Genomic DNA, 6,315 nt, shown 5'->3' with positions numbered 1-6,315 from the left:
AGGATCAGGACTGGGTCAGGCACTAGGACCAGGACCAGGACTGGGTCAGATACCAGGACTGGGTTAGGCACCAGGACCTGGTTCTGATTGGGTTTTGTAACCCCACTCGTCTTCAGGCAGATTCAGGAACATTTGGACTCATTCTGGTCTGAGGAGAACATTTAGAACCTTTCCGACACCAGAACCAAACGGTTCTGAAACAAATCTTAACTCACTTGAAATTTGCCATAAAAAGATGTTTTTTCCTAAAAAGCCTGAATATAAAATGGTATAAATCTGTGAATAAAGAGGATCTGTGGCTGTAAATTCCTCCTGGATTGATGAGGTTTTCTGTTTCGGAGCGTTTCTAACGAGGAATCCTTCCGCCTGACTCTGTTCCTACGAGCAGCTCTTCTGCAGAAACCTGGAACAAACTGTTCCTGAGCCGCTCCAACCAGAGAGCGGGTTCTGCTTCAGCTGGATGGCTTCTTATATAAGGCGTAAGATGAAAGCTGTGAGTAGAGATGAAGCTGTGTGGGTGAGGAGCCCAGAACCTCAGAGAAATAAAACCCTCCACCTGCCTCTGCTTCCTGCTCTGTACCTGTCAGACGGCGCTCAGGGAGAAAACAAACTCATTTTTGTGGCAGTTTGACCCGAAACGTTCCGATTGGGCGCCCGGGCTGCCCGTTGGTTCCGCCTCAGTGGGCCGGCCAATGGGAGGCCGTGTTTTCAGCAGCGCTGGGGCCCGATTGGCTGGCGTGGAGCGTCGGAGGCAGGAGGGTGTGCACGTGCATGTGTGATGTACATGTGCTCTGCAAGGAAACAACAACAGAGCAGAAACTGGGTCCTGCAGCCGATCCGGTGTCGTTCCTGCAGAAACTCTTCAGATTCTGTTCCACGGATCGGTTCTGATGGGTTTGCTCCCACTTTCACTTCAAGCTTCTGTTTGTCATCGTTTCTTCTTCAGGGTGCTTTTATTGGAGGTGTTGATGCTTTGTTTTTTATTGGAAACATTAAAGTCAACCTCGTCTGCTGTCCTTAAACCAGCAGCAGGCGGACGTCTGATGGAAAAACTCCAGTTTCTGTTAACCAACCCCAACATTTCAGACGGAGCACAAATCAGGCTTCAGGATGTGTTCAGGAACCTTTTCCAGATGTTGTGGTTCTGACTCACCTCCGGGTCAGAGGACTTGGGTTTCTGGGCACCTTGTTCCTGAGTGATGGAGCCTCGTCTGCAGTAATGAGGGCGTTGCTCCGGTCCGATGAGGTGAAGAAGCAGCTGAGCTGAAAGGCAAAGCTGGCTGTTTACTGGTCCATCAACGTTCCAACCCTCACCTGAGGGTCTGTGGTTCTGAGGGTCTAAGGTCCTGAGGGTCTGAGGTCCTGAGGGTCTGAGGTCCTGAGGTCTTGAGGTCTTGAAGTCCTGAGGTCCTGAGGTTCTGAGGTCCTGAGGGTCTGAGCAGGGCTGAAAGAACCAGGTCCTGGGTCCAAGCAGCTGAAATGGTCTTCCTCTGTTGGGCGGTCGGCCTCAGCCTTAAAGACGAGGAGAGGAGCTCCATCCTCCGGGGGGGGTGGAGTAGTTCCTCCCTCCGGAGGTTTTCTGGGCCCGTCTCACCACCAGGAGAGCCCGGGTCAGACCCAGAACTCACTGAAGGGCTTATATGTGTTCTCTGGTCTGGGAACACCTCAGGATCCTCCTGGAGGAGCTGGAGAGTCTCTGAGGAGTCCGAGGTCTGGGCTTTCCTCCTGGACCTGATACCTCCACAACCCGCCCTTGGATGATCCACCGTTCTCTGATGTCAGCACGTGTTGCCTTTGGTTTGACTTTTCCTCTGGTTCTCACATAAAAACCACCTGAATTAGTGAATAATTTGATTAAGTATGAAGACGACTGTTCAGGGTCCAAGGCTCGTTATGAACTCTGACCTCTGATTGGACAGTGTTTCACCAGCAGCCAATCAGGGCAGTGATGTTGCTGCTGTTAGTCGGGGAGATGAAGTTTTCGGCTCACATGGTGATTAACCACTCAGTGACTCTTTGATCGCAGCCTGATTGATCCGCCCACATCGACTGCGTTCACAGCCACACACTCGATAGATTGTGCCGGAAGTGATCTGCCGTCGAGCCGTAAAGTGAGTTTAAAATGTTTACACCCAGCTGGGATTCTTCTTTCTGACTCATCATCCAGCTGATCTGCAGTTCATCTCATTTAATCCAGCAAGAAGGTTTGACTCCTCTGCTGCAGCTGTGAGTAAAGATGAACTGATCACCTGATTGGCTGCACGTTTATTAAAGTTTTTAAACTAAAAAGAGGTAAACTTCCTCATTTTCAGCAGTTTAAGAGCCGCTTCAAACCACATCTGGACTTTTTGTCTTAACAGGACGTTACTGTTAGTTTTGTCCCAAACTGTGACTCGGGTGAAACTTTCCAACAACAGACCCCAAAAGAACAATAAATAATGGATCATTTATTAGCAGGGACGGTTTAAACATGTTCTCTGCCTTCTTGACCAGTTTTAGACGCCATAACTTCCCAGTTTGAGCGACACAGATGATGATCAGGTGATCATCATCATCGAGTCGTTCTCAGGTCTTCAGGTGGATCCAGACTTCCTGTTGTCCTTAAAGTGGCCTTCAGGTTTTATTTGAACGATCTGTGCAACAAATGCAACCAAATCAATCCAGAGTAATTACCTAAATCCAGGTGACCTGTGATGCATTCAAAGCGCCTGGGAAAACTGAACTCCCTGAGGATTAGATTTAGGCAGTTAAAATAGTTTAAGTTTCATCTCTATAGCTGTGATAAGACTGGATCTGTCTGATCCCCCACCCAGAAAATACCAACAACAACAGGATTATATGAGGGGATCTGCAGAGATGAGGACCGGACCGGACCGGAACATCTGGGTCCGGAGAACTCCAGGAAGGAACCCGTTCAAACGTTGATGTTTCACAGTTGAAGCTCTTCGTGTCGACTTTGTGTTTTTAATTCGTTCAGACTTTCCCAGTTTGTTTAGTTAAACCGTCAGAAACAACTGTTTGTTTTCTGCTTCGTGGTGAAAATCCAGATGTGCACAGCAGCTTCCTTCGTTCAAACAGTTTAAATTCTCTACAAGCTGTTTAAATAACTGGATGTTTGACTTTTGGAGCTTATTTTAGATCCTCTGAGCAAAGAGCTGTTTGGTTCAGAAACTTCAGACAGAAACAAACTTCTCCTCGTCAGGCTGCTTCCGTTTCTCTTTTATTTCTCTGACTGCTTTCCCCTCTGATTGGTCCCGGTACCGTGGCTCCGGTTCTGACCCGAACAGCAACTCTGCTGGTCTCTACCAGGACAAGCTGTGTCCTGTTTTATACTTGATTTAATGAAGACCTGCAGCTTCAGGGGGGAAAGTCTGTGGAGGTGATGGTGGAGATGTTTGCTTCAAAGGAAATATTTGTTTAAACAACAACAGAGAAGCTGAAGAAGCTGTGAGAACAGAAACGGGCCGAGGTTCAGGGGTTCAGTTTCAGAGAATATCTTTAAAAAGGTTGATGTTTGCTTCAGTCCAGCTGATGAAGAGGAGTCTTCCTCTCAGGATGTCGATGCAGAGTTACACATTCAGCAGAAATCAAGTTTCAGAGCAGAATTTGATGGTAATATTGAAGGAGATAAAGATTTCCTCCTGTTTGTTACTGAAGGATTTCTCTGTTCCCATCGTCTTCCTCTTCATCACTCGGCCCTCCTCCTCCTCAGCATCCTGCTCTGTCGCTCCTATTTATAGCAGCCTTTGGCAGGCAGGAGTCGGCGCCGCCTCCTCCTCCTCGGCTCTCAGAAACGAGGTGGAGGAGGAGGAGGACGCGCTGCCTTCACTGACCGCTCCGAAGAAGCGCGTCCCGTGACTTCCTGCTGCGGCGCTCTTCCTCTCTGTTTGTCATGCCGCCTCCTGATGTTTCTCCGTCTGGCGCTCGGTGCTCAGACTCCGGGTCCTGTCGGCGGTGACTGTGACCACGGCCGCAAGGAGAAACTTCTCACTGCAGAACTTCAGGCTGAAGATTCTGTGCAGATGGAACCAGAACCGGTTCTGTTCTTCCTTCAATCAGTTTCTCTGATTTAATCCAAAACGTTTGATTCAGTTCATTGATATTCAGACACATCTCAGCTGAAAACATCCCATAATTTGTCCCAGAGCATTGTTGGAGTCTCAGTTTCTCATCTTTCATGTCGGCAGTGTTTGGACTCAGAACCGAACTCGGTACAGTTTGTGGCAGAACTTTTAGAGGAATAAATATTGTGACTCTTGGGAGGAAGAGAATCAGTAACTTCAGCAGGAAGCAGCTCAGGTCCAGTTACAGCACCGAGTGCTCCAGAACCCGTCTCACAGCACCGAGTGCTCCAGAACCCGTCTCACAGAACCCGTCTTCAGACGGGTCCTGTTTATTGTTCTAACCCTTAAAGAACATCTTCTCAGCCTGAGTTGAAGTCGGGTTCTTCAGGTTCTCTGTCCACAGAACCGGTTCTGTAACGGCTGGAACCGAAGGTGGGTTCAGAGACGATCAGAACCGGTTCTGTCCTCTGCGGGAGGCTGAAGCTCTGGGATGGGATGTCTGCTGGTGAAATGCATGCTGGGAGGATTTATTTTTCTGACTCAGTCAGGAGAGGTTCTGTTGGGTTCTGCGCTCTGAGTCACTTCCTGTCAGGAAAAAACACAAACAGAAGAAATAATCTTTAACCCTTTAATATCTTAGAGTTATATTTAAATGTCTGTTTCTGCCTGAAACCAAGCAGCTCATCATTAAAACAGTCTGAACTAATATTTGTTTAAGAATCTTCTTTTTAAAATTCAATCCTGTTTTCAGTTCATGTCGACAGATTAAAGATGAAAACTGAGTTTGCAGGAATAAAAGTCTGAACTTCAGCTGCTGATCTTTGGGTTTTTATGGGTTCAACTTCATCTTTTTAGTTAAATAAATTGATTAAAACACATTATGATACTGTCTCCGCCGTGCTTCACTGAGGCAGCATTCTGCCACAGGGCGGTCTTTAATTAAAGGAGCGTGAACCCCTCGTTATGCACTCACAGGTGGGCTCACCTGGACCTCAGAACAAACAGGCTGGCCTCTTTTTTTAATGTTTGTTCTGTCATTCATTCATCCATCCATTCATCCATTCATCCATTCATTCATTCATTCATTCATTCATTCATTCATTCATTCCTCCATCCAGCAGGTTTTATAAAGAGTCCAGGTTCAGGAGTTTTACTTCCTTTCTGCAGAGACGAAACTGAACCTTGAACCATCTTCAAACCTTAACTCTGTTTCTCAGGAAGGAAATGTTCTCCTCAGGAACACGTGGAACCAACAGATCCTGTTTCTTATTCTTCATCCTTTGAAGCTTCAGTTTATTTGGCTCTGATCTGTGCGGCTGCAGGAACGGCTCCACCTGCTGGTGGTTTTCAGTAGCGCTGCTCTGCTCACCGTGTTGTTGTTGTTTTGCAGAAGTACCGGCACAACGATGAGGACTCGTCCCCCCAGGAGCAGAGCTCCCCCCAGCTCACGGAGGAGGCGCTGGGCCCGGAGCTGGTCCAGGTAGCAGAGAAGAACCTGTCCCAGATCGAGAACGTGCACGGATACGTCACGCACGCTCACATCTCACCGATGAAGGTAGGGGGCGGAGCCTCTGGCTCCTTCAGACAGCTCGGGCGTTCTGATCCAGGACTCGTTTCTTTGGAACCGTTGATCAGAACCTTTGACAGGTTCCAGCAAAGAAACGAGAACCGGATCAGGAACGTGTTCCTATCGAACCTCGAAGGTTTCTGTTTCCTGTTTCCATCCATTTATTTTTCACTGTTTGTCGTCAGTAAATGTGTTTCTCTGTACGTCTGCGAGGGTCAGAGGTCACTCAGGTCATCCTGACAGGTGACCTGAGTGACCCTCGGACACAGGAGGAGGATGTGGGGTGCTGCTCTGAGGGCCGGGAACTCAAAGTTTGATCACATCTGGGAGGCAGAGGGACACAAATCCACACCTGAAGAGATGATTCCTGACATTTCAACCAAATCTTTCTTTCTTTTAGTCACCAGCAGCCGAACCGATCACACATTTATGTTTCTGGAGACAGAAAGTCGTCCTTCAGGGGGTTTGATGACAAACCTCCAGTTTTTATCTTGAAATAACTCCATCATTGTTTCATACTTTATAAACTCTGGATGAGCAAACACAAACATCAGACTGGTCTCTGCAGACGTTCTCCTGTAAAACCTGCAGAACATTGTCTGTTCAGGGGTTCCTGCAGAGACCAGCAGACCAGCAGCTCTGAAGCTGCTGAAGGAGAACGTCTGCAGAGACCAGCGTTCTTTA

The sequence above is a fragment of the Kryptolebias marmoratus genome, linkage group LG9, assembly GCF_001649575.2.
Source record: "Kryptolebias marmoratus isolate JLee-2015 linkage group LG9, ASM164957v2, whole genome shotgun sequence".
NCBI lineage: Eukaryota > Metazoa > Chordata > Actinopteri > Cyprinodontiformes > Rivulidae > Kryptolebias > Kryptolebias marmoratus.
Note: the sequence above shows the minus strand (reverse complement) of the source record.